The sequence below is a fragment of the Podarcis raffonei genome, chromosome 2, assembly GCF_027172205.1.
Source record: "Podarcis raffonei isolate rPodRaf1 chromosome 2, rPodRaf1.pri, whole genome shotgun sequence".
Taxonomy (NCBI): Eukaryota; Metazoa; Chordata; class Lepidosauria; order Squamata; family Lacertidae; genus Podarcis; species Podarcis raffonei.
Genome location: NC_070603.1, coordinates 31,171,433 through 31,198,409, shown reverse-complemented (window position 1 = coordinate 31,198,409; position 26,977 = coordinate 31,171,433). Strand labels below are relative to the sequence as shown.

The 26,977-nt window shown below is 45.6% G+C and overlaps 1 protein-coding gene and 1 non-coding gene across 3 annotated transcripts in view; one reads left to right on the top strand and one right to left on the bottom strand.

Annotated features, from left to right (window-relative positions):
- The window catches only part of RBFOX3 (RNA binding fox-1 homolog 3), a 347,425-nt gene that overhangs the window by 128,413 nt on the left and 192,035 nt on the right, over positions 1–26,977 (bottom strand). The window lies entirely within an intron of this gene.
- TRNAN-GUU (transfer RNA asparagine (anticodon GUU)) lies at positions 741–822 on the top strand. The gene has a single exon. It is a non-coding gene; the product is annotated as a tRNA-Asn (tRNA).

The following is a 26,977-nucleotide window of genomic DNA, read 5'->3' as shown; positions in this document are numbered from 1 at the left end:
CCTTGGGCCAGTCACACTTCTCTGAAGTCTCTCAGCCCCACTCACCTCACAGAGTGTTTGTTGCGGGGGAGGAAGGGAAAGGAGAATGTTAGCCGCTTTGAGACTCCTTTGGGTAGTGATAAAGCGGGATATCAAATCCAAACTCTTCTTCTCTTCTGAGATCTATGGATGAAGGGTGGTATGCTACAACAACAAACAACAACAACAACAACACATGCATACCAGCTTCAAGGTACTGGGACTCCCTAACCTGAGCTGAATGCTCACATACCAGCTCATAAGGGGGAGGTGACTGTTGGGAAAGGGAGAATGGTTATCCCTGGTTGTTTCCCCAAAACACACCTCCCCACTCCTCCAAACTCTCTTGTGGTTTTCTCACCTTGGGTAGGCTCATTCCTTTATTGCGGAAACATTACAGTTATGCTCATTTTGCTGCACAACTCTGTCATTCTCCTGCTACCTCATACAGCTGGGGACATGTGAAGTGGTCAACTGGGGGAAGGTTCCTCTCTGTGGGTAATGAGGCAAACTAATTAAAGCTTTACGAGAAGCCTACTAGTGTTTTGGGAGGGGGGAAAACTGGGAGCAGGGAGTTCACATCCAGGAAGCCAGCAAGTAAAAACTGGCTTGCTCCAGTTTTGGGGAACAGCAGGGGCTGTCTGGGTTCTAAGGTCCCTGAGGGGTGCATAGCATCTTACATAGCTAGTTGCCACAGCTTGAAGCCAATTAAACCCACACTAGCATGATAACAGGAGTTAGCTCAGTTGGTAGAGCATGAGGCTGTTAATCTCAGGGCTGTGGGTTCAAGCCCCACACTGGGCAAAAAAATCCTGAATTGCAGCGAGTTGCATGGTCCCTTCCAACTCCATAATTCTATGATTCTACCAGCTCCTGTTGCCCATCTCAGGTGGGGTAGGGCAGGCCACACCCCAAACTTCAATGAGCACAACAATGCCTAAAGGATCAGCGGCCTAAAGCACTTAAAGGATAGCCAATGTGGTATAGTGGCTAGAATGTTGGACCAGGGTTCAATCACCATCCAGCCATGAAGCTCACCTTGGGTCAGTCACAGTCTCTCAGTCTAACCTCAAAGGGTTGTTGTGTAGACAAAGGGTAGTGTGTGTGTATTTGTGTACGGCACCTTGAGATCCTTGTTGCTAGAAAGGCAGGCTATAATTGTAAGGAAGAAAATTTATGCAAATGTGCCACTGTGGCAAGCAGCACACGTTGCAAGGATGAGAAGCAAGGGACTCCTCAATTTGACCTGCAAGAACTGGCAAGAAAAAGCAGACAAAGGGGAAAGGGCTTAAGTGAGGTTCAAGGAGAGGCAAACATGGCAGCAATGCATCCTCCATTGCCCATCCTGAGCTAGACCTATGTCACAAGTGCAGGAGAACAAAAGGGTGGAAGAATCGTAGAGTTGGAAGGGACCATGAGCATCATCTGGTCCAACCTCCTGCAATGCAGGAATCTTTCACCCAACGTGGGGCTTGGACCTAAGACCCTGAGATTAAGAGTCTTATGCTCTAGAAGAGAGATGTGAAAAGATGCAAATGACCCAAAGAGATGGTGGGGCTTAAGCTCAGTCCACAAAATGTAGTAAAAAGCACATTTCGGTCCTTCCTAGACAAACACGACCTCAGCTGTGGAGCAACATCCAAATGTGAGTCAGAGGAAATCTTGCTTATTGTAGGAATGAGACAGCACCACAAAAGCTTTGGCAAGAAGCGCTAATACAATCCATGGATGACTCTAGAGGAAGCTTCCAAATTCTGACTGGTCACAATCATTAAGAAACCCCTGGAAAGCTAATATAGGCAGTCTGGTACAATTCTCCTAGCACCACCCCAGGTATCTATAGTAAAATGTAGTCTGGATCATATTTCCCTCTGGTCTGTTCAGCACAAACCAGTGTGGCAGATTGGCTGGAGTGTCAAGTATGGATTGGGGAAACCTGGGTTCAAATCCCCACTCAACTACGAAGCTCACTAGCTGACTTTGTGCCATAAATCTCTCTCAAAGTAACCTACCTCACAGCGTTCCTGTGAAGATAAGTGGTGGTAGTGGTGGTGGGAAAAACCATATAATCTATTATGAGCTTGGAGGAACAGTGGGACAGAAAGCGTAGTTTTATTTTTATCACTCTTTGCTAGGCTAAAACTCTTCTCCCGCTGTAATCTGCCTTAATGGGGTCTTTCTGTGGGTTTCTTACTCCTTTTCTAGGGACCCTGATTGTTTGAATGCAAAAGAGTATTTCTGAAATTGAAATGAGTGAACTGTCCAAAACTTATGTGACCCTTAGATGGATCTACCTGCAGTTCTCATAAGGCCAATTCAGGAGCAGCAGGCTCCTCCCCAGACCCACAAGTGCAGAGACAATCCATAATGGGCCCAGGACCACACATAGCTGGCCCATGACTGCTAAGTGCTTTGCAAAAGTCTTATAAGCTCTTGCCAGAGCAGCTATAGAAAAGGATGCTGATAAGAAGTTAGGAAATAAGGACTCCGAGTGAACTGGGCAGCGTGTTCAGTGTTGGTCTCCCTGCCGACCATGCAATGCTGCCTCCTCACCGCATGCCATCCCATCATCCATGGGCCAGTGGCAGCCCTGATGCAAGTTGACATCTGGCAAATGAATGGTGGGAGCAATTTTAACCTCCATCACACACACGCTTCAGTAGCAGTCAGGCTATTTGGTCCTGGTTTTTGTATGTTAGCAAGAGGCCGGGAAGTTCCCTAGCAGGGATAGCATTGCAGTCAGATTAGAACCGCAGAACCGGGCAGGGTCTGGTATCTGTGCAAAGTGAAGGGCTCTTGTCCTTGCCACTCTGATAGCTATTTCCTGCAAGAAGCATCTTGAGTAGGCAAGAGGCTTGGTCACAAACAGCCCTACCTCACAGGGTTGTTGTAAGTATAACATGGGAAAAAACTACTGTACACTTCCTTAAGCTCCTCAGAGGAAGGATAAAAGGCGAATGCTGTTCTCTCCCTCTCAAGACCACGTTAAGACAGTACAATTGTTAAAACAAGTTTTTGTTTCAGCAACTTATTACAGAGGAGAACAAGAGAAGGATAACTTAAGCCTGGCCATCGTCACCAGTTTCCCCGCTCCAATTCCTATCTGCTTCCTATACAGGGAAAGCTAACAGGTGTCTCCTTTTCCACTACAGAGTCTGTGACGCCATCCTTGGCCTGAACAGGTGACTTGCTCATTTGCTGTAAGCACAGTTGCAGATCCCTTGCCTTTCTCCCACACAGCCCTGGTTGCTTCCAGCCTCCAAGACATTTATTGTACATTCCCTTCTAAATCATGGCTGAAGGCTGGCCTGCTTGCTCGCCCGCTCTCCATTACAGAGAGAGCCCTGCACTGCTGCGGTGCAGTTCCGTTTAGTTTGCAGAAAAAGCAGCCTCTCCGGAGAAACCCACCCAGGAGCTGTCCAGTGCTGAACTCTGGGATGATGGACGATTATGGACCATCTGCACTTTCAGAGCGGGATAGATTTATGAGCCATACAGACAGCTCAAAGAGTGTCCATTACTATAACTCACTGGCCTCTTCAGAAAGATTCTAATCAGGTCTTTTCTGCCACCACTGCAACGTCCAGGTTAAGAACTGGCAAGAAAGAAAATCAATTATGTTTTTTTAATATGCTCTTGGCAACAGCATAGGGCAACGGGTGTGTGTGTGTGCGCGCACACACACACACACCTAGTACTTGACCCAGAATATCCTTTTACAGTGGACATCCTCAGTGTGTTTAAAGAATAGCACAAGACCACAAACTTTGCATGCTGCAGCTAAGTGTCTTGCTAGAGCTTTGCAGCTGTTCTGCCACACCCCAAGTTGAGAGAGCTTTGTAGCAGACAGGGACCGCAAATGAGTGGCTGCAGCACGGATGTTAACTCAACAGACAGCAGTTGATATAAGCAAATGGGATCCTGCTTTTGATGTAGGCTGCTGCAGGGATGTTGCCCTGTATGAATGTAAGTTTTTTTCTTCTTTACACCCTTGCAATTTCACATATTAGTCCAAGGAAATAGGTTCTACAGATTGATTGTATTATTTTGAGGAAGCAAAGTAATTTTCTTGACTTGCTTAAAAGCTTATAGTCACGTTACATATGGACAGCCCCTAGAATTATGGAATAAGGTAAATGGCAATACAGCATATGGGTATCCGTACATATTTCTTATAATTTGTGTATTTGAAAACATGGGTATTGAATACATGAGTGCTTAAAAATGATTTTTTTTTAGGGATTGAAGGGGAGAATAGACACACCCAGAGAGTGAATATTGTGTGTGTGTGAATGCATGCATGTATACGTGCATTGATGCATGCGCGCGCACACACACACACACTGCCACTAACAGAGATCTTTCCTTCCACCTCCACATGCTACAGAAGGGCCAAGCCTTTGAAGAGGGGAACGTGGCATAATGAATAACAAATGGCCAACTCCTTGTACTTCTGTTTGGCATTTTTTAGCAGTGGATTATGGCTGTCATGCGGCAATTAAAAAGGTGTCATAAAATGCTAAGTGTTCATATTTCATGGCTCCTAGTCTCCTCTGCTGCAAGGAGGACTGGGCTGGACTGAGATGAGCTTGCTCTCCTTTGACTTCTTTATGGTGGAACTGAAACGGGGGAAATGATTTTTTCCTCTCACTCACCCATCCACCCCACTGGGTAAGCTTTGTGGAGAGCTCATCCAGAAGATACTGAGCCCTGGGCGGATGGAGTGCAAACCTGGTCCAACATTTTCCTTCCCTCAGCCTTTGAGAAACTTGCACTAGAGGAAGCGGCCTGTTGTGTTGTTTGTGCCTGGAGGTCTAACTTTACTTTTGCAAGGGGTTAGTTTTTTCTCCCTCACCCTGTTTCAAGGAAATATTTAGGGTAAAGTTCAAAGAAGTTCATTCCGTCAGCACAAGTGTGCTGGAGCCATTTCCTCTCTCCTCCCATCATGCACAGAATCCCATCTGGGGGTTCTCCCAACCACTGAGAGCGAGATCTGAGGGAGGCTCAGGTGGGCACAGGGATAGGGGCGAGAGTTGGAGGAAGAAGAAGAAGAAGAAGAAGAAGAGTTTGGATTTGATATCCTGCCTTTCACTCCCCTTCAGGAGTCTCAAAGCAGCTAGCATTCTCCTTTCCCTTCCTCCCCCACAACAAACACTCTGTGAGGTGAGTGGGGCTGAGAGACTTCAAAGAAGTGTGACTGGCCCAATGTCACCCAGCAGCTGCATGTGGAGGAGCGGAGACGCGAACCCAGTTCCCCAGATTACGAGACTACCGCTCTTGACCACTACACCACACTGGCTCACTGGAGGAGAGAAGGGGAGCTCTGTTGTGCTAGAAGGTGCTACAGCACAGATTTACATTAGCAAACTGGGTTAGTTGAATCCAGCCCTTAAGATTTTGGTTTTATAGATGCAGCCACAGGCAAAGGCTGTTTGAAATCCACATGAAGGCCAAATATACATACAGCATATTCCCCATGTGTTGATAACCTCCCAAACCTGCACATCTCTACTTCAGTTCTGACCTATCATGACTCTCCTGTCCTACTTGAGGCCTTCTTTCAAATTCCAAGGACAGTTCCAAATTACCATGATCATAACCAGTGCTATTTTTCTAGAAAAAGAGGTGCCGGAACTCACCATGAACGCTTCCCTTGTTGCAATGGGACAGGTACCCCCCTAAGAGGTGCTGGAGCTGAGTTCCGGCCGGGGGGAAACAAAACTCTGATCATACCCTTTTTGATCACCACGCTGTTTTGTTGGAGTGGTTGCTCTGCACAATTCACACAGCCACTGTGCTCACCTGTGCCTTGCTAAGCCCAACCTAGAAGGATCAGGACGGATGCCACTGTTACAACAACAACAACAGCAATGGTAGCAACCAACAGGCCATGCTGGTTGGTTATTTCTCTTCCCTGTTCTTCCCTCACAACCTCCCACAGTAAATGGTGGAAGCCGGTGTCTGAACACAGGCCAATTCCCCTGCCCCAAGCTCAACTGCAAAGACCAGCACAAACAGTGGGGAGCAGTGGCTGAAAGTGTGATACATGAAGGAACTGGTTCGAATCTTATCCAAGCTGTTAACTCATACCAGGTGGCTGCTGGAAAGCTGCCTCAGCTCCTTCCCCTGCCCCACATGCATACATTGCAATATGGGGATAATAATAATATTGGCCTAATTTGCAGGATTATTTTAAGGCTTACTGTGAAATGCTTTGAACCACAACAACAAAACCACTGAATATAAATTCTAGATATTATTATTGTTATAGCTGTGTCCTTTGTTATCTAATTAGGTATAAAATAAGTAAGAACATTATATCTGAGCAAGCCAAACAATTCACAAGTCCCACTTAGTCCAACCTCTAATAAAACACTTGGGGATTTCAGGAAGCATGAGATGGGTGAGTGGGTGGTACAGTCCTACTCAGGCTTCCACAACCCGGGAAGCTGCTGTTAATGGGCTAGGGCTGGAATGAGCAGAGATCTTGCAATGAAGAGAGCACAGTTGGCAGCAGACTCGCGTGACGCCGTTAGGTGAGAGCTTGTGCTCAGCACTTTCCTTTTTGAGCTGGAGAAGGAAGTCCATGAAGTCTAGCACTTGCATACATTTATCGAGAACATTTAGTCTAACATATAGGATCTCCACACCTCTAAGTATTACACACTGGTGGCCCAACACAGTGGGAGTGTTGGCACATGATGCTAAGCCAAACCATGGCTTTACTATGAACACACCAATGTGGTGGCTCCTGAGGAGGAAGCCATAGCTGCTTTGCTCCTACCTGGGCTTTTCAGGTCAGTGCAGTGTGCCAGTTATGCCAAGGTTTGGCTTACAATGCTGTCCAAACCAGGGATCATGGTTATGGTCTTTCATTTTAGGACCAGCTTAATTTAGCTGCTGTCCTTGTTGTTTTTTAGTCGTTTAGTCGTGTCTGACTCTTTGTGACCCCATGAACCAGAGCACGCCAGGCACTCCTGTCTTCCACTGCCTCCCGCAGTTTGGTCAGACTCATGTTGGTAGCTTCGAGAACACTGTCCAACCATCTCGTCCTCTGTCGTCCCCTTCTCCTTGTGCCCTCCATCTTTCCCAACATCAGGGTCTTTTCTAGGGAGTCTTCTCTTCTCATGAGGTGGCCAAAGTATTGTAGCCTCAGCTTTAGGATCTGTCCTTCCAGTGAGCACTCAGGGCTGATTTCCTTCAGAATGGATAGGTTTCATCTTCTTGCAGTCCATGGGACTCTCAAGAGTCTCCTCCAGCACCATAATTCAAAAGCATCAATTCTTTGGCGATCAGCCTTCTTTATGGTCCAGCTCTCACTTCCATGCATCACTACTGGGAAAACCATAGCTTTAACTCTACAGACCGTTGTCGGCAAGGTGATGTCTCTGTTTTTTAAGATGCTGTCTAGGTTCGTCATCGCTTTTCTCCCAAGAAGCAGGCGTCTTTTAATTTCGTGACTGCTGTCACCATCTGCAGTGATCATGGAGCCCAAGATAGTAAAATCTTTCACTGCCTCCATTTCTTCCCTTTCTATTTGCCAGGAGGTGATGGGACCAGTGGCCATGATCTTAGTTTTTTTGATGTTGAGCTGCAGACCATATTTTGCGCTCTCCTATTTCACTCTCATTAAGAGGTTCTTTAATTCCTCCTCACTTTCTGCCATGAAACTTGTGTCATCTGCATAGCTGCCATCCTATGGTGACCTAAAAAGTCTGGGGAGGAGCAAAGCAGATGTGAGTTCCTTGCTGGAGCCAGCACATTTGCCTTGTTGCAGCCTTACCATGTTTGAAAACCAGGCAAGTGAAAGCCTCACTGCTCCAAATCTAGGGAGTCCATTCAAGAGAGTTTTTATAAGCCCATGCATGAAAACTCACTTCCCAGAGTCCCTTATGAGTCCAGCCACATTCACAGCAAAGGGTGCAATAAAAAATAAAATAGACCTGGACCTGCAATTGTTGCTGCTGTTAAGTTATGAGCTTTAATACTGAGCTGGTGGGAAAGTTCATTTCTTCTCAAGCTATTAAAAATGTAATGTTGGGAGGGAGTGAAATGGGAATGTTTGCAGGTCATTTTGAATGTTTTCAAGAACTTTGTTTTGCATTTGGTGAAAATGTAGAAAGGGGGATTTCTAATTAATGATTTGTCAAAACAAGAGTGTGATTTAATACAACTGAACAAAGAATACAAAGGGTTAGGCTGTTTGCTTCCTTTTGTGTGTGTGTGTCCAGCATCTGAAGCAGCCATAGCTACGCATGAAGCAAACCCTATTCAAAGGAGTTACTTTTCAACCAAAGAATTTCCTACCTTGGACATTCCAGGCAAGGACCTGCAAGGAGGTAGGCTGAACCATTTTGTGCAGAGACTGAATCATAAAGATGCCAGACTTTGCCAGCTTGCTTTCTGCCACAGATTCTGCAAGGAATAGTGGCAGTAGCAAATGAGATTGGAGACTATATCTTCCTGGGCCGCCGAGTCAAGCTGTGAATGCTTGTTTAGCAGCTTACGAGAAAAGGCGGAACATTTCTTTTCATTATCAGACTATGCTTCTACAGTTCTCCCTGTTACACATCTGCCCAAACATTTGCTTGCTCAGAAAACTGTGTCCATTCCACAGCAGTGAATGCAGATGTGAGCTCAAGAACAAACAATGGGCAAAAGTTAGACATATTATTTACTGCAGGGCAACTGGAAAATATACTGCAAGGCAGAGACAGCCCCTCAATAATTAACTAACAGAGTCATTAGAGACCAATGAACTCCAAGCTATACTTTGGAGCAGAGTACAGACATGGGTCAGGTGGGATGCTTCAAAAAAGGGAGTGATGGAGTCAGTAACAAGGTTCACACCATTCTGGTGACATGGTTTCTTACTTAAGGAAACAAGTAGGAGCTTCTGCTATGGCCAGCTGCCCCACCGCAAGGTAGCATCATTTATATTTCAAAGCAGGCACAGCGATTCAGGGAATTTCAGCCTTTGGGATTCTGCTTTCAGCACCCAGTTTGCCGGACTGGTCCCCTTACCTACACTTTGGAGTTCCTGCTCTCTTCTAGCTTCATGTGCATGCATAAGACACCTCAAATATAATCACAAATTTATAGAAAAAAATGGTGAGCAATGTCATCACCCTGACTTTTGCATCTCTGGAAATGGGGAATCAATGGAAGGTACACAATGTGAGTAATCCACACTAGGGTGTGTCACTTTTATCTTAAATGACATGACATCATCTTTTGCACATGATAGGCAAACAAAAGCACAACAGATGGTGATACCCAGCCTCATCCATTTCCCTAGAAGAAAAGAATATCTCTAGGAAATTTCCCCCTATTCCCTTATCAAGCAGAATTAGATGCAAGAAAAGCCACATCCTTCTCTAGGACCATTGTGCAGTGCTGAAGAAGGGCCCCCACTGTATCACTTCTTATTCTGTGTAATATTCATCATGCTGGTTTATTTATGGGCCCCCTTATTCGGGAAGGTATTTTTCAGGCCTGGTGAATAAAACATAAGCCTCTGCAGTTTGTCAGAATGCATGCAGCTCCTCTGAAGTTGGCCTGACAAACGGTCTTTGGTTTTCTCTGACGACTGCACTTCGAGAGGAATACATTTGTATTTGGATTCTCAGCACTCGGGGGATATACAAAAACTTTCCCCAATGGAATAAGGGAAATTTTTACAGCTTTCTGGCAAATGGCGATAAACCAAAGCATAAAGCTAGGATTGTATACCAGGGACAAAATGTGCATTGCTGGGGCTGAGAGACTACCAGGGGCTGAAGGAAGGGGGGAGGGAATGACAAAAGGAACTGTTAACAACTCTCTCTCAAAATTCCTCTATGTAAAGAAGAAAAAAACCCTTCAACACCCCACAGCTCCAGCAGAGCCCCGCTGTTCCTAATACAGTGGTATCTCGTGTTACAAATGCTTCAGGTTACAAATGCTTCAGGTTACAAACTCCGCTAATCTGGAAGAGTTACCTCGAGTTGAGAACTTTACCCCAGGATGAAAACGGAAATCATGTGCCAGTGGTGCAGTAGCAGCAAGAGGCCCCCTTAGCGAAAGCACACCTCTGGTTAAGAACAGTTTCAGGTTAAGAACGGACCTCCGGAATGAATTAAGTTCGTAACTAGAGGTACCACTGTACTGGCACAGGCAAGCTTGACTTCTCCTCTTCTGGCACCAGACTTTTGACTTTATTGTTTGCCCCAAACCCAGAACCTGCAGGGTGCGCAGGCAGGGATAGAACAGGTAAACCAATTCCAGTGTGCGGCCCTCAACAACATTTGACAACATCTGACGCCCCTCCCCCAGCCCTCACGCTGTCTTTCCAAAAATGGGGAGGCAAGGCTTTGGGAAGGAGGTGGGGGGCTCTGAAAGGATCCTAGAGTCCTCCCACCAACCTCCCAAAGCCTAGCTAGCGCTTCCCCAGCTTTGGGAAGTAGGTGGGATGGCTCTAGGACTCTACCAGAGCCTTGTAACTCCCTCCTAAAGCTCAGTAGCCTGCTTTGGGAATCCAACAAGAGGAAGGGGGCATCAAATTTGGGGCTTGCTTCCCAACCCTGCCCCGTGCAATGTGGCAGTGAGTGACCTGTGGGTCCCGTGTCCAAGTACTTCCGTGGCCCAATTGATATGGAAAATTGGACCACCCTGTATTAGTCGCTCCAAACACCTTAACTGGCAGTATTTTAAGACTTATTAAAGCAAATGAAATTATTTTACTTAGGTTGAAGTGGATATAGGATGTGGAACAAATACGCTGCAGAATAAACATGCATCTAGGTTATTGCCCCAGAGGTGCACTACCTTCCACTGCAACAGCTTCTGGAAGTCATGTGCTGATTCCAAATGGAAAGCCTCAAAGCTTTGGTTTTGCTTGTCCCCACTGTTTCTGTGCACTCGGAGATTTCCCATTGAGGTCTTTGTTCTCCTTTCCTGTAAATCTTTCCTTCCAGGCTTGATACACCCTTGTTTCCTACTGCTTTTGGCCATATTTCTGCCCTTAAAGAGTGAAACCAACTAGACTGTTTGCCTGGGCTCCCACAGCTTCATTGGCATGATCAGAGCTAGGGATTTACTTTGTTGAGCAAGGATTAATTTAACCCAGCCACTGGGAATTGGGATTATTTCCTTGGAAACCATGGTTCTGGGGTGGCAGGTACAGTACTGGGAGCTACAGAGGCCTCCCATGACAAAACAGGGCCATCTGTTGAAATTACTAGACTGAGGATGTAAAGCATACAAGTAAATATCACACAGGACATAGTTGTCCTGCAAAGCCCCCAGCTAAATAATCTCTTCTAAGAACACACCCATATGGCAGCTTCTACCATGGGAATTTTCCCACCTTGAGTGTTAAATCTGGGGTGTGGACAGCCTGAAAGACACCAACTAGCTTTTATTGTAGGGCTTTTCTTTGGCAGAATAATAGTTTGGGGCTGTGCTATTCACAATGATCCTCCTAGTCCGCGTATGTCTTTTAGACTGGCAGAGGTGAGCTATCCCCGTGTGGCCTACTGCTATTATAAGGTACACCAAATTGACAGGCCTTTCAGTGCCCATATACCTGCAATGCTAATTCCAGGTAAACCATAATTAGTGGCCATTAAACCTAATGGCCACAGAACCTTGGCCAAATCTCACATCACCCAGCCTAACCTCTAATCTATTTCCTTGGGTTATTGTGAAGACACCAGCAAAGAGTTGCAATGCAATACTACAGAATTGTAAACCAGCACCCACGTTGGCAGGATAATACAATTGCTTATCAACATTTACGAATTATATGAACACTTGTATCTTATATAAACACTCAAGAGTGAAGCAGCAACAAAGCACAAAGCCATTACACTGACTTTATTTTGCAGTTGGCCAGTCAGCTTCCCTCTGAGCAAACCAGCAAACATTGGTTAACTTATGAAAGAACATGCCCTCTAGGAAATCTTTGCACCTGAGCCACTTGCACAAATCTGTCTGACGACTATCAGATGCTGCTGTGGGTTAATAATATTGGTATGTTTGGCCATGAAGAATCCTATAGGAGTTGAATTCGGAAACATTAGATTACTACTGTGCCCCTACCTTTCCTACATTAAGTGAGGTTAGGCAGATAGAAGGTGCTGTCAGGCTAGGATTTTGGGTCCCATCCTTCTCATTAGCCATGTTTATCCGCATTGAGATAGGGTGACAGATAAGGAAAACCAGAGAGAAACGAGAGCCTTTAAAACTGAAAGGGGGGGTGGGGAATTATCTGGATTCAGACTGGTTCTACAGAACTAAAACAACAAATGCACCCAAATTAAAAAAGAGTCACGCGAGGCAGTCTGTTTTATTGCATCAATTATAGTTGAAAATGCAGGGAAGGTTTTGAATTGCACATCAGTCAAGCACTGCTGTTTAAAGCTAAAGAAATATTAAAAGATTACATGGCAGGTAATTTTAGTGTGGAAAAAACCTAAATGATCACTTAAGACAAACAGTATTCAGGCTGGAACTGGAGCGCTTTTTGACATATTATAAACAATCTGTCCTTATTGGTGCAATAAGTAAAAAACACACGATATATATATACATATATACATATATATATAGAGAGAGAGCCAGACTGCAGGGCATCTTTGCAATATCCAGTACACTGGGCCAACAGAACCTTTGCATAGCAGAGGGTATGGAGTGCAAGGCAGACTGCTCCGTGAAAGAGTTTTGAGCAAGTCTCTAGGGCCAGCAAGGCACAGCAACTCTAGGCTTTGCCAATAAACACTGCCTTTAAGCCTCCAGCTCAGAGTCCTTCAAACTAAATAGAATTGAAAGTTATATTGCCAAACTGTAGACTATGCCTTTAAATCAAGGGATCTTTTTAATTTTTGTTTTTAAAATCTGCTTCTCCTAATGCATATTTAATCCAAGCGTACCACTGCCTGTGAACTGAGTTACAAAGGTAATCATTTTCTGGAGTACTGTGTCTAGTTCTGGTTACCACACATTAAGAAGATACGGACAAATCGAAATGGGATGAGATGAGGGCAACAAAAATAGTCCGGGGCCTGGAAAGAAAGCCTTATGGAGAAAGGTATGGAAGACATCCAGTGTATCTAACCTGGAGAAGAGAAGACTGGGTGGCCAGACTTGACAGATCTTCAAATAATAGAATGGCTGTGACATGGTAGCAGACAAAGATTGATCTCTTGTGGGGCAGGACCACATAAAACCATAGAATCATAGAATGGGAAGGGATCCCAAGGATCATCTAGACCAAACCCCTGCAATGAAGGAATATGCAGTTGCCCCATACAGGGATCAAACCTGCAACTTTGGAATTATTAGCACCATGGTCTAACCAACTGAGCTATCCAGGCTGACATATCGGGTCCCATGGTCAAGAAGGTGGTTTCTGCACATGCTGTAGAGGGAAATGAGATGGCAAATGGTAGCCCATCTAGGAGAAGGAAAACTCTTGATCCTAAACTTTCGTTGCCTTGCAGGACATCTTTGGGAGATGAAAGGAGTAAACTCTACACAGATCCCGAGTGGAGTCCCTAAAACAGTAGAATGGTGTCTTGGAGGCCTCCTTCCAGCAACTCCTACAGCCAAGCTGGTGCCAAATGTATTGCTCTGCTTTCCTTTGGACCACATCAGTGAGGCTGAGAGGGGAGTCTTGTCATCTGGGAAGCCCAGGGCCTCCACATACACGGCCCAGGCTTGCGCCCTGGAGAGGTCAGTTCAGTTCTGCCAACACAGTAAAATCAATGCGATTTGATTTCACCCTTGGAGGCACACTCCGCTGCCTCTTGAGACAGATGGATGCCAACAGCAACATTTTGGCTTTGTTGTTGTTTTTAGTACTAGGGAGAAATTTCTTAATTGTACAATGGAACCTGTTATCAAGGAAGGGGGGAGCTCTTCCATTCTGAAGGTGTTCAAAGCAGAGAGGCTGGGCAGCCATCTAGTCCAGTGTTTTCCAAACTGTTTTTGGACTACAATTCCCATCATCCCTGACCACTGGTCCTGCTAGATAGGGATGATGGGAATTGTAGTTAAAAAACAACAACCCACAGCTGGAAACCAAAGTTTAGGAAACACTGATCTGTTCCAACCCTCTGCAATGCAGGAATCACAGCTGTAAGGGTTCGTAGGCAAGGTGTGGGGACAGGGTTGAAGATAAGCTCCCGCACATCACCTGACGGACTGTAGGAGTGTGCCTTGCTTAAGGCTTTCATATACCTCCCTTTCAAATTTCTGTAGCCTTAGGTCCTACAGGATCTCCTTCAAATGTGATTTTATTATTCTAAGTACTGCACAAATCTTCAATGCACCAGCTAACGTGGATCTAGCCCCCTCTCCTCTCCCCCTTCCCCCCCTTCCCCCTTGCACTAACTCCATTTTGCCAGTTGAGGGATTTCTGGCTCCCACCCAAAACCCCTATTATAAAAATCAAACTGTTTAAAAAATGGAAAAAAGAGAGAAGCCAAGAGATTTCCCTGTGCCACCATCTGCTAATTTATAGGGTTATTTGCGTCAGCAGTTTAGAAAGAAGCAAAACCATGTCAGGGATTCTTTTCTTAAAAAAAAAAAAACCTTCTACAGCAGAAGCATCAAAATATGGTTGCTGGTTTTTACAAAGAGAACCTGCAGTCCACAGATTTATAAATTAAGAAAACATACATTCACCCCAAAGCAAGTTTTATCAGTATAGGGGAAAACAAAAATGCCTTTTTCAATGAACCGGGGCAACGTGTACCAAAATAAGTTTGCTTTGAGTGATTAGTGGTAGCAGCACCCTCTTTAATGCTAACAGGCATCGGGCCATTAAAGAAGCAATTAGACTGGCCACTGGGAAATATGTGGCTTCCCTATTCTAGGGAGTGAGGGCAAAGGTCCACAGTTCAAATTGCATTGCTCACCATGGCAAGCATCCCAGCCACTGCTCTGATGAGTCTGTCAAGCCCCAACTTCCTTCTTGTCCTAGGAGCTGCGGAGGGGTAAGGATATCACCCCCCACAATTGTGCTATGCTTCTGAAGGTCATCTGAGAACCATGGAAGCAGAACAAACCCCACTCCAAGAGCTGGAATTGGAGCAGGTTACTATTGTCCCTGATCTTATGGAGTGTGGGAGTCATAAAGCCATGGCAGAGGCTTGTAATACTGCAGGGTGCCCCCTGACCTCGGCTGACCAGCACCTCTGTGCCTTACCAATGTATTAGAATGTATTGACCTTATATGGCGATGGGCGTAGTAAAAGCCATGACCGGATAAGGTAACGTGAGACATTGGCAAATGGCCATGCGGGCAGAGGAGAACAAAGGAGAATAAAATCGGGGGAGAGCGGACGAGGGAGCTGCTCTTACCATCCTGAAAATACAGCTGGCTCTCTGTGTCTTTTTTCTATGCTGTGCACCATTTAATGACGGCTGGACTTCCGTCAATGGAGGATTCTGATGACCAGGTCTGTGGAACAAAATTGGGAGTTCATAACCCACAATGGAAAATGCATGGATCACCCCATATTTGTTAATGTAACACAGAAGAGACGTACTGTATTTCAGACATAAATGTTCTCTGATGGCAGGGCTAGGAACAGTGGGCAAGATTAAGATTAAACCACAGACTTATCACAGTGGCCTTTTTCAAACCAGCAAAATCCTTAATATGTGGAGCAGGGACTTCAGCCACTGCCTTCACTCTTGACCTCTGCATTTTCATTCCTGCCTCTTCCACATGTTCACTGGTACATATGGTCATCTGTCCTGGATGCTTGAGCTGAGGTTCCTGCATTGCTGGGGGTTGGACTAGATGGCCCTTGGAGTTCCCTTCCCACTGTAAAATTCTACAATTGTATGATACGTTGAAAGTGTATGATGTTTATTAATTTAGCATTTCAGGTACTAGGCTGTCCTCAGACGTTATGGGGTGGGTAGCAATGCTTTAAACAACAAACAGGTAAAATGCCCTACAAGACCTACAGGGCTTTTTACCTAACCAGAAGGAAGCATATAACCCTCCAGGCAAGAGGCCTTGGGGTATTCTATCTCATTTGTCTATAAACACTTTAATAAGATGTTGTGCTTATATCATTAGGAATGAGGAGGTAGGCTGAGCCCCAACCACATGGCTAGATTCAATCGCTGAGCCAAAGATCAGACAGATGGTGCTAAATGCCTAAACCTCCTGAGATGAAGGGAGCAACCAATGTTTCTGATGTCTAAGTACTGTAATAGCTTTATTGTTGCTGTCTGTCTGAAGAACTTCGGACCAGCTTGTTTCAGTTATTTCAACCACCTTTTCTTTGCACGAACTGGGCCTCTGCCCCACCCACACTGTGAGATCCTTTGCTTTAGATGCCAAACAAATTTCCATGTATTGCAGCTATGGTTATGGCAGTTTTCCAAGTCTGCATAGTAGTAGCCGCAGAAGTTGCATGGAATTGGGGATGATTGATTAAAGACTGCTTTATGATGGGCAACAATGCAGGAAGCACCGAAGCAGCAAAGATGTAACTGAGGTCTTAATAAGGGAAGCAGGTGAGAAAGGATCTGCTAATGCCCTTATGAGGTTGGTTCTTCCCAATGATGAGTGTCTGGGTACTTAAATTGCTTATCACATGCTAAGTTGGCAGGTGATTATTTAATGAGACAAAAGTCTAGGGAGGCTCCTGTGTTGCTCTAGGGCAGGCATAGGCAAACTCGGCCCTCCAAATGTTTTGGGACTACAACTCCCATGATCCCTAGCCAACAGAACCAGTGGTCAGGGATGGTGGGAATTGTAGTCCCAAAACATCTGGAGGGTCAAGTCTGCCTTTGCCTGCTCTAGGGTAGTTGTGTACAAACATAGGGAACTACGCACATGGAAGTATTAAAGCTCCAGTGTCAGGTTTTAAGATCAACCAAAATAATCTAGCAATTATGTCATTTGTATAAACACAGGATTATACAATGACAGCACATCAAGAGGTAATCTATTTTTTAATAGGCCTCACTTGCTATAGAAACAGCCAATTTTTGCGCCAATGCACTAAAATCTGGTTCCGATGCAAAATTCTGACTGTAGACTTTGACTTACCTTGTTCTGGAGTTTGAAGGAGTTTTGCTAAAGGAAGGAGTTCCTAAGGTGAGGAGCCATTTTAGCTAAAGGTGCCTCCACTGGAATAATTTTGCAAGAATTCTGAGGAAATCATAACATTCTGCTTAAGTAACGTCAGTTGCAGAATTACAAAACCTCCAGAGTTCCTCCCTCTCCTTCTGCCTCGTTTCAGTGCAGCATGTAGGATGAACCCAATTTGTATTTATTCACTGGATTTAATCAACAGACTAAATTTATCTGGTTTATCCATTACAAAGCTATTTCCATTTTATGCACACAGTTTAATATTTTATATTCACTTTTTAAATTCACTGCTGCCCGCCCGGGGCATTCAGGATGCTGCAGATGATATTTTCAACAATGCCCTGGCCCAAGCACACGGTGTAAACTGCAGCGTAGGTTATGGTTTAAAAGAGCTGGGAGCTCTCAAGGCGCAACTGTAATACAAAATTATTATTACTGTTATTATTCATAATGTCCTTTGCCTTCATTGTTTAGCTCTACTCCCTCACTTGGCTTCCAAGCATTGTGCATTCTACACACCCCTTGCGGAGTTTTTAGAAGAACGATTCAGGACCAAATCCCTCCACAGGTTTAGAAAGATTGCTTTGCTAAGCCCTCTCAGGTGCATGAGATATCTCACAGCTCTGCTTGCAACCTCTTTGTGAAGCTCTTTCGGATTTCTCCATCAAGATGTGCAGGGAGTCCTAGAGCCTCATGGTGTTTAGACTTAAGCTAGTTTCATATTCTCTCCCTGACCAACTCCACAGATCCCCCAGTTTCTTCGTTTGTTCATTAAGGTGTCCATAAAAGTGTGATAAAAATGTATTTTTCAGTGGTTAATGAGTTTCCCAGTTTAATAAGCAACTTGCTTTCCTATTCCCCCCCCTCCTTAGAGACGCCCTGTGCCTCTCTGTAAATAATGCATCCTGCTCTCTCTGGTGTGTGCACTGTCTACTGGGCCAGCACAGCACAAGCCAGGAAAGCAGATCAGCTTGTTGTTGCTTGGCTATTGCCCCTTTGCCTCAACATTTTTTGCAAGAACAATTATTTCTAATAGACTTTTTTTTTTGGCTGTACCTGGACTCAAGCTACACACAGCACAACGACCCACAACCCTTACAACACACTGACCATCTGTAAGAAAGCAATACTCTTTCGCTCATGGCCAATGGCTCTTTTCTGAGAGTTCATGTGCACCATTGGGAGATTCCCAAGCAACCCTACAGATGTTGTTGGGCTAAAGGTTTCATCGTCCCTGACCATAGGCCATGCTGGCTGGGCCTGATGGGAACTGGATTCCAACAATTTCTAAAGGGCCACAGGTTCCCCACTCCTGCAATAAGGCAATGGTAGCACTTGCATGTGTGGCCACAGTCGCTGAGAACCACACTGGTATTATTTACTGAGTCTCCTATCAATTGGTAGGCATGTTCAAGTCAAGCTCCAGTGATATCCATATCTCTTCCCTTAAGACCAACAGCCTAATCTTCTACTGAGCTGGCATCCTGTGCACAGATCCTTCATTTCCTCTATGCTGCAGGCAAGATCCCCACTGCATAAGAACTGAGATATTTTTGAAAGTCAGTGAACCATCAGCCACGGTTTTATGACCTTCAGGATTGGCTGAAGGGGTTATTTCTGAAGTGCACTCAAATGCTTCTGCAGGTGCAGAATGTGTTCCAATGTTTGTTTGTTTTTAACTGAAGCAAACATTTAAAACAGCTACTATAGTCCTATTAAATGGTTCAAGGCAGTCTACTATATATATATTGTGTGTGTGTGGTGGGGTGGTGTATTTTGAATAATTCAAATAAAATGTCCTAAACTTACAACATTGACCGAAGAAACAAGTTGTTCCATAATCATAGAATGGAGAGATATTATTTTTTTCCATCTTCCTCTCCATTCCCAGTATAGCTACTCTGTCCTTCACTCCAGTGTTCCTGGAACCACAAAAGCAATTGTTCCTCAATGGTTGCATCCCTCTCGTCCATCCTCCCACCCCCCCATCTTCAGATGCTGTCCCCCTTATTCATCTGTTCCCTTCAGCAAACAGGCCAAGCCTCAGATCTCACATTTTCACTAGTTTGCCTCTCCCTGCCCCATCCAAACTTTAAGATTGGTTTTGCTGAACAAAAGCACCTCCAAGTCTATCTGTAGCCTGGATAATGCTGTGTCCCCCAGATGATATGGTGGTCCTCCAGATGATCCTGGCCAGCATGGCCAATAGTAGGGGATGATGGGATCTGTAGTCCAACCTCATTGGCTATCCCCACTTCCTCCATATACAGGATGCCAGAAGAAGCAGCCTGGTCAACAACAAAGTCGATTGTTTGATTAAGAAACAAAACAAATGCCCCTTCCTGGCACATAAGAATGAAAGGAAGAGTGCCAAAATTTACTTTTGAAAAAAGTGAATTTTGCATACAAAAAGTGTGCTAGCCGTATACATTTTGCACAATGAATCACTGAGGTGTTTGTAAAATGCTGCTTCCCGCAAAATGAAAATAAGGGGCGGGGAAGAAAGCTTTGTTCACTTTTCATCGCTGAAATTTATTATATATTTCACACGGCACTCACTGAGCACTGCAAACAACTGTGGTCAACAGCTTACGTGTGAGGTGCAATTCCATTATTCCTGAGACTCTGGATTCATCCGGAGACTCACATTCCAGCCTTGCTGCCCCTCAGTGCTTTGGATGCTCCAGATCAGATGTCTGCTTTCTCTGAAAGCAGCACAAACCCTATTACATATATTTTTTAAAGGACTCTTTTATGTACACCATAAATCAAACAAACAGAGCAAGGACAAACTTCTGATCAACAGCAAAGCTAGACATGGGAGGAGGAAATGGCAGAAGAAACTGAGAATATGTGCTAGGGAGCCAGCGAACCAACCAAACTACTTCTCAAAAACAGACCCAAGAATTGGGAACTTCCAATAGCTGCTTCACATACGATTAGAAAATGGGTAATACCTCTGGTGGGGGACATGAAATGCTCCTTCTGGGGTGATTTGTCCACCTGTGGTCCCCACCCTGCACTCAGCTCTCACCTGTGACTCCTAGAAGCTGTCAGCTTGGAATGGCTTCAACTGGCCAGCTATACCAGGTGAGGGTAGTTAATGGGTCTCAAACCGCCAGACTTCCCTGCATGAGAAAACAGCCTCTGGCGGAATGAGCAGACAAGACCAATAGTGGGTCCAACAGTCAAGAAGGTGGTTGCTACACATGCTGTACAGTAGAGCAGGGGTCAGCAACCTAAGGCCCATGGGGCTCGTCTAATTGGCCCATGTCGACCCCTGCCCTGCACCCCGCAGGGACCGACTTCTGGGTTGACGTTCCTCCGACCAGGATGTGAACCAGAAATAGTGTGTGTGCATGCGTGTGGGACAGAGAAGCGCCCGTGTGCATGCACACACTCTATTTCCGGTGCACATCCAGGTTGGAGTAGTGCTGGAAATAGAGTGTGTGCACGTGCACTGCTTTGACCCGGAAGAGCGCACATGCTCCGGCCCATCCTCCAACGGACGGAGCGTGGACCAGCCCATCGTCCAGTAAAGCTTGCCAACTCCTGCTGTAGAGGGAAATGAGGAACAGATGGAGCCCATCAACCTGGGAAGCCAGCCCATCTAGGCGAAGGAAAACTCTGATCCTAAACTTCTGCTGCCTTGCAGGGTATCTTCGGGAAAAGAAGAGGCTAAGGAATAAACCCTATACAAATCGGAAGTGGAGCCCCTAAAATGGTTGGATGACACCTTCTAAGCTTCCTTCTGGCACCTTCTGCAGCCAAACTAGTGCCAAACATATTGCTCTGCTTTCCTTTGGACTACATCAGCAAGGCTGAGAGGGGGGTCTTGTCATCTGCTCAGCCCAGGCCTTCACACACACTGCCCAGGCTTGGGCCCCAGGGAGGTCATCACTTTGTTACTGCTAACACAGCGATTTGACTTTACCCCTGGAAAGGCACTCCATTCCTCTTCCCTTAGCTTATTCACTTCTATGTTTTTTCCTGCCCAGAAGGTGGAGAGATATTAAGTGGACTAGGACCTGGGAGACAAGGGTCAAAATCAAGCATGAAACTTACTGGGTGACCTTTGGCCAGTCACTGTCTCTGAGCCTAACCTACTTTGAGGGTCGTGGTAAGAATAACATGGGGGAAAGGAGCCCCATCAATGCCACCATGAGCTCCTTGGAAGAATGTATATTAATGCAATACAGTGGTACCTCAGGTTAAGAACTTAATTCATTCCGGAGGTCCGTTCTTAACCTGAGGTACCACTTTAGCTAATGGGGCCTCCTGCTGCCACTGCGCTGCCACCACGCAATTTCTGTTCTCATCCTGAAGTAAAGTTCTTAACCTGAGGTACTATTTCTGAGTTAGCGGAGTCTATAACCTGAAGCGTCTGTAACCTGAGGTACCACTGTACTGGTAAATAAGGAATAAACAAAATTAAAAATCTCTCTCCAGCCTGCCTGCCACCAATATTGAATTGGGGGAGTAGAGCCAGGTTTGGAATACAGTGGTACCTTGGGTTACATATGCTTCAGGTTACATACGCTTCAGGTTACAGACTCCGCTAACTCAGAAATAGTACCTCAAGTTAATAACTTTGCTTCAGGATGAGAACAGAAATTGTGTAGCAGCGGCGCGGCGGCAGCAGGAAGCCCCATTAGTTAAAGTGGTGCTTCAGGTTAAGAACAGTTTCGGGTTAAGAACGGACCTCCAGAACGAATTAAGTACTTAACCCGAGGTACCACTGTAATGAAAACTAAAAAATGTAAGAGAAAAGGAATCTGATTCAGGCCTACAAAACTGGACTTTACATGTAGGTCCCTGGCAAACCCAGTCTATTGCTCTGACCCTTTCATCTACTGTAATTGGCTTGAAGTGTTGCTTGTCAAGTGGTGAGTCACCTACGGAACATTTCAATCTCTGTGGAAGTGTTGTTTCTACTCTAGTTCTTCCTATGCCCCCTTGAGGAGCTCTGTGTTTTGGCAGCCATTGCTGGAGCTCCCTAAAAAGAGAAGGTCAAGGAGTTGCTTGGTTCCCTGGAGTGGCTGAGGTCAGGGTCCTAATCCCAAAGGAAGCTCATTCGTGCCAATCTGGAGAACACTGCGTTTTTTCTGCATATGGGTTATCAAAAAAGAGGCCAACTATATATTTTTTTCTGCAAGAAGCAATTCCAATACAGTGACGCTGGATGGTGCAGATGACCAGGTGGACTGTAGGCACCATAAACACCAGCGAGAATCAAGATAAACTGCAGTCACAGCTATAACACAGTGCTACTGAAATTGCTTCGCTATGTAGCATTGTACCAGGGCACTGCTTTCAACAAAGCAGCTTCTGATATACCACCATCTTACCAGCCAGTACAGCACTGCTCACCAACCAGCATAACCAGAAGAGTGATTCTCGAGCAAAAGCAGATCTAGTTATTACCGCTGCAGCGTGCAATCAGCACTACAGCAAATTTAACCAGACAAAGGGGGGAGAAGAAGAAGAAGAAGGAAAGCATCTTTTCCAGTCAATAATTAAGCCTACTTTCCATAATAAACTAAACCAGGGGCGAACGGGTGCAGGGCACATGGCAAGCTTCTGCTTTGGAAGCCAGTTGCTACGGTGTATTATTATATTGTTCTGCTGCTGCATCGCAATCTATCAAAGTCAGTGTCCCCAGAGCAAGAGAAATCAAAACATCATGAATAAAGTGCAACTTTAAAACTCCTCTCATCTGACAGAGCCTGTGCAGAGCCTCCTAACGTGCAGCCCTTTTATTGATGCTCTCCTCTAATAAAGTCGATGCTGGCCTAGCTTCCATGCGTACAGCACATTTGCTCAATTAGAAGGGAACAAATAAGGCAGCAAGCCAACATGGTCTAGGTAAACACCGTGGAAAGCAAGGGAGCTCTGCAGCTTCTACATTTGTAGCAGTGCTGGCTCCTCCAGGGCTTTGCAAGCTGATGGACAAAATGCTACCAAGGGCCCTGCCCCAGCGATTGCATCCCACTTGTCTGCCTCCCTGCCCCGCTCCGCCCATTCACCCCCCACTTTGCATTGGGCATATCTAAGACCCAAATTAGAAATGTTTGCTATGCGATTGTCCCTCCCAAGCATTAAAAAAAAGAAAAAAGAATAGCAGCAGGGGTTAATCCTTCCATCCCCACATGGTAAACATATAATCTAGTTTGGGTTTCACATGAAAGGTACAAGCTAAGAAAGGAAGGGCAGAGGGCACTGAACATAGTAGTAGTAACAACAACAACAACAACAACAACAACAACAACAACAACAACAACAACTTTATTATTTATACCCCAGTCCATCTGACTGGTTTGCCTCAGCCACTCTGGGAGACTACCAAAATAATAAAAACACAGCAAAAACCAAACATTAAAAACTTCCCAATGCAGGGCTGTTCTTCATTTGTCTTCAGAAAGTTGTTATTTATCTGTTTGACATCTGATGGGAGGATGTTCCACAGGGAGGGTACCACTAATGAGAAGGCCCTCTGCCTGGTGAATAATAATAATAATAATACCACGCCCATTTGGCTGGGTTTCCCCAGCCACTCTGGGCTGCTTACAGCATATTTAAAAACATAATAAAAACACGAAGCATTAAAAACCTCCTGATACAGGGCTGCCTTCAGATGTCTTCTAAAAGTTCTGTAATTCTTTACACTTCTCGGGAGTTAGGGAACCACCAGAAGACTCTCAAAGGAGGACCTCAGTGTCCAGGCTGAATGGGTGGAGATGCTCCTTCAGGTATACAGTGCAGGTATCCAGAATTAAACACTCCTATCCCCTGCTATTTCAATTGGTTGTCTCTCCTTCTGTGGACCTATGCTCAAAGCCTAAGGGACGCGCGCTTTCTCTCTCTCTCTGGGACCAGCACATTTATGCTGAAGAGTCAAAACGCCATAATCACAAGAGCTAGAAACATACATTTGTTACAAATATAAATTAAAAATATATCAATTTTATAAGGGTGGGTATCACACTCACATCTTGACCCGGGCAGATGAAATGAAGAATGGCCCTGCAGTGTATTTTAAAATTCCAAAGAAAGAGACACATCAATATGGGGAAAAGTTTATGGAAAATAGGGAGCTGCCCTATTGGCTCCACAACATAATTAATCGTTTGGGGAAGGGTGGAGGAAAGAGAGGAACGTGGGAAATTGCTTCTCTGCCTTCAGAGTGTGGCAGTCAGTGACCACACAAACGTTAAGACTGATCAACCCTAACCCTACTCCTTTCTAGCCTTCTGGCCACTGATAGAAAAGCAAAGTGGGTTGATTAGGGACAGAACTCAGCTTAGTGGGCCTCCTTGAACACCAACTGGCAGACTTAGATATCTGCTGGCAGGGATTGCATACCAAGTCACGGCAAACTGGGCAAAGAAAGGGGTGCCTGCACTTTGTCTGGAGAGAGCTTTAATTTGATGGTAGTCTGAGAAAACAGAGGGAAAATGGAATACTTCAGTAAAGATCCTGATCACTTCCTAAATCTCTGCAAGAAACCCTGTGCATAATACACCCCCCCCAATCATTCTTAGCTGCCGATTTCACTGCTCCAGTACTAATTCCCAGTTCTGACTCAGAGAATAGTCTGTCCTTACTCTCCCCTTCCACATTCCAGCTCGGCAGTTGCCCCTCAGTCGCGAAACCAGTCTCTACCCAACCTTAACCCGGTTGTGTATTGGAAGAATGCTATTTTTCATCCTAAACCATGGGTAGGCAAACGAAGGCCCAGGGGCCAGATCCGGCCCAATCTCCTTCTAAATCTGGCCTGCAAACGGTCCAGGAATCAGCATGTTTTTACATGAGTAGAATGTGCCCTTTTATTTAAAATGCATCTCTGGGTTATTTGTGGGGCATAGGAATTTGTTCATTATTTTTCTTCAAAATATAGTCCGCCCCCCCCACAACGTCTGAGGGACAGTGGAACGGCCCCCTGCTGAAAAAGTTTGCTGACCCCTGTCCTAAACCATAGGAGCTTTCCCCCCTTCTCCCATTCCAAATCCTGGGCTCCTGCAATGTTCCTCTCCTTTTAACCCCATGGCCAGATCCTATCAGCTCTGTCTGTCCCAGGTTTTGCTGCTTCAGCAGAGTGGTTTTCTGAAACAGAGGCTTCTGCTTATGGAACAGGGGCCTTTCCTGCAACCTCCCCTCCCCTAATTGACACCATAAATCTAAGATGGGCAAGGGAATCCCCTCTTCCTCACCACACTTTGCTATCTCACAGTTGCCTCCCTCTGGCCAAGCAGAGACTGGCTTCCCTCTCCTCTCTTCTACCCACTCACGCCCCCCCCCGCCACCACTCGTATGTTTAAGCAAGACATTCCTTGTATCGTGAGCCAGTCCCACTGGGGTTGTTTAATTTGCAATCCCCTCTCTAGCGGAATCCGTCTCTGGCTGCTGCAGCAATAATACGTCTGCATCATCAGATCGCAGAGCAAGGGTGCGCAGGGATTGTTCCCACAGCCCCTCCACCAATGATATCAGGGGTATGTCGGCTTACAGCCCCCGCACTGAACCAGCGCTTTAGTAGAATTCTCTCTCAAGCTATTGCCCGAGAGGTTAATATTCTGCTGTGAACAAACCGACTCAATTAAATTAACACTGGCCCCAGCGTCCCCTGCCTCCTGCCTGTTTGCTCAATTATCTCGCCCCAGATGAGCCAGCGAGACTGCAGTGCTGCTGATCTAGAGATGGAGAGTAGCGAAGCGCCACAAAGGAGGAGCAGGTGGGGCAAGCAAGCATTTTGCCCTTCATGATGGCCCTTCCCCACTGGGACCTTCCATTCCGCTACCTCGTATTCCCGGGAGCCTGTTCGCTTGCCGCTGAACTTGGAAATGACAGTTTCGAAATACCAAAAGGGTGGCCGCTGCAGCAAAAATGAAATAAAGCACCTTAAAGACTAACCGATTCACTGTGGAATAGGTTATTGTGGCCTACAGCAAACAATAATTGGGTTAATTGTAGTAACAAGACTCGTGCAACCATCTGAATACATGACGCCCTACCCACATTCTGAACGTGAGGAATTTCCTGGGCGCCTGTGACGAAACCTTCTGGGATATGACAGGGTTGGTAAAATCTTGTGCCCGATAATGTACCATCCCCTGTTATGTTGACAGAACCAATCCTGGTTCTCCTCAAATGCACAGCAAATACAACCTGCTATGTGTGGCAACCATAACCCACGAGTGAAATCAACACATGGGTTCTTCCCTTGTTTCACCCTTGACTCCATTTCCTTCCTATTCCTCTGTCAACTTCCCAATACTGAGTTTTAGATTTTGGAGGGGCACTATATAACTGAAATAAATAAATGGCTATGGTTATCTAGATTCAATAAGTGCCATGATTGTCCTCTTCACTTTCACCTCTCTTTGCCCCCTCCTGGTCCCCCTGGCAGGTAACTCGGATCATGAAGCTCACTTGCAATGCCCTATCATCAGAAAGCAGCTCACCAGACCCTTCTAATCCTGACACCACAGCCCAGGGGGTATTCCTGGGCTGCAGTGCATCCAAGGCCAACATTCCATTCAGTGCACCCACAACATTCCGCTTATAACACTCAAACCAATAGCACTGAAATAGCCAGACTTGCCCTGCAAGCATATGGAGTGGAATTCTGACGGGATTTCTCTACGGGATTGAGGCATCTCTGGAGGAGAGAAGGGCAGGCAGAGCAGGGAGATGAGCAACAAGCAGTTGGGGTACTAAGACAACAGCTTTGCCCTCAGAAAGAAGCTGGGTGTTAGGCGACAATATAATGTGCACTGAAACTGCAGCATTTTTATGCTCCAGAGGCAAAAGCGAATGCTGTGCTCCTGACCAGCAACAGCTGCCACCATACTGAATGCC